The sequence below is a fragment of the Pteropus alecto genome, unplaced genomic scaffold, assembly GCF_000325575.1.
Source record: "Pteropus alecto unplaced genomic scaffold, ASM32557v1 scaffold164, whole genome shotgun sequence".
Lineage (NCBI taxonomy): Eukaryota > Metazoa > Chordata > Mammalia > Chiroptera > Pteropodidae > Pteropus > Pteropus alecto.
The window spans coordinates 23,880,729-23,883,008 of NW_006439568.1; positions in this window are offsets into that span (position 1 = coordinate 23,880,729).

Genomic DNA, 2,280 nt, shown 5'->3' on the forward strand with positions numbered 1-2,280 from the left:
CCATTCCTGGACATATCCAAGAGAAATGAAAACATATGCCTACACAAACACTTGTACGCAAATGCCTATTTATAATAGTCAAAAGTTGAAAACAACCCGTATGTCCACCAACTGATGAATAAGTAAAATAAAGTAGTATTCTATAATAAAAAGGAATGATACATGCTACAAAATATACTGATAAATATATTGTATGTATTTTGTATATACAATATATATACAAAATACTGATACATGATACACCATGGATAAACCTTGAAAACATGCTGAGTGAAAGTAAGCTTAAGACCACATGTGGTATGACTCCATGTCCAGAATACAAATCCATTGAGACAGAAAGTGTATCAATGATTGCCATGAGATGGGAAGGTTGGAGGGAAATGGGGAGTCACTACTGATGGGTATGGGATTCCTTTTGGGAGTAATGAAAATGTTCTAAAATTGTGGTGATGGTTGCTGAAATCTGTGAATAATATTAAGAATCATTAAATCATATACTTTAAACTGGTGAATTGTATGGTATGTGAATTATATGAATACATTTTTGATTCATGGGAAGAGGGCAGCTTTTAATTAAGTCCTCATGCAAACATTTTAGTCTCTTTGAGCCAGATTGCTTCTCTTCTGGGTTTGCCTACCCGCCTTTGAAAGTTGTTCTTCCTGGAACCAGGTCTGTCACACGTATGCAGGAATGGCTTCTTGCTTTGCTCCTCGGCTTCTATTCCTGTGCTTTCACGTGCCTTTTCTGGAGTACGTATTCCTCTTCTGATTACTGCTTTACACAGCAGAACTTGCCTGCTGGTGGGGACTTCTGTTACTAGTGTCATGGTCCCTGCCACAGGGAAATTCACATGGCTTTATTACTAAATCTTGTGATATTCTTGTAAAAGAGAAAAGACAAATATGCTTTATCGCACGTGGTTTTCCAGAGGTTTATTTACATCTGAAGTGCTCAGGAAGTGGGTGAACACATCGCTGTACTTTGGTTGCATGTTAGCTGTACAGAATTTTTCCCCATATACCCAAAGCCTCGGGATTCCATCAGATCTCAGTTCTGGTTATTGCTTGCTCTAATCATACGATGACCTACTAGGAAAGGGAAAAGAGAAAGTTCCGATGGAGAGGCACATTCAGTGATTTAATTCTTCATTCAGAGCCCTAGTGAATTAAGTTCACATAAAAGGAACTTGATCACAAGAATCATAAGAGCTGAGAATGTGTTTCCTTTTGATTTCAAATTGAAGCAGAGCATCAGCTAGCCTCTTATCTGTGCTGTCCTTTAATCTTTCTTCAGAGATCAATCCCTTTATTACCAAGTTGCTGGGTTTTGCCTATCACCTTTCCAACTTTCTTCTAGAATCGATTCCCTCCTCCCCCAAAACACACATGCACTCATGCACGCACGCTCACTCACTCGCTCACTCACTCACTAAACAGTGAGTAACCTTCCCTTGGTTTCCTCAGGCTATAGAAATAATACCTTTTTCCAGTGGGCTCTTCTGAGAGTAGAACTTGAGCCCAACTGAGCTGTTCTTAAAGGGTGTCACAATTGCCATGGCTGGCATTACAGGTGGTTTTAATTTCTCTCATATGCTTCTTTATTCTTATTCTAACAACCATTTTTGAGTTTTGCTTCCCAAGTTCCAGGTGCTGGGGACAAACCAGTAAGGAACACAAGACATACTCTACGAGTTTTAATCTCCTGGGGGATTACAAGGTTGAAAAGCAACGGGAACCATAGAGTATAAGATATGCCTTGTTCTGGACGCTGGATATGCTACAGTAGAACATAAAACAAAAACCTCCCAGACAAGTGGGTCATGGAAAACTTCCAGAAGGAAATTATTTTCAGGTTGAGACCCAAAGGATGAATTATTGGCTTTATACGTTTTTTGCAACACGTTATGTATATTTTTAAAAAGCCCACAAGTTTACAATGTTTCCTGATGTACAAATTGTGCCTGAATTCTCTATTAAGATGTTTAAGAAGATAGGTCTCAGTGACATAGATGACACAGTGCATTCTGTCACAGGGTGGAAGAAAGCCTACAGCACCAAGGGAAAGGGCTTCTGTATTCTGTCTCTATTTGATAAGTGTGAAAATTGATGCTATGATCCAAGCTTTCTGAGGCAGGGACAATGGCAGTGAAGTCGAGTCTCAAGGCCCCCAACTCTTCTTCTAAGACAGTGCAAACAAATTATATCACTGTTCCTCTTACTTACGTACTAGCCTGAAATATAATGTTTGAAATTTTAATATGTATATTCTTCTCGAAGACA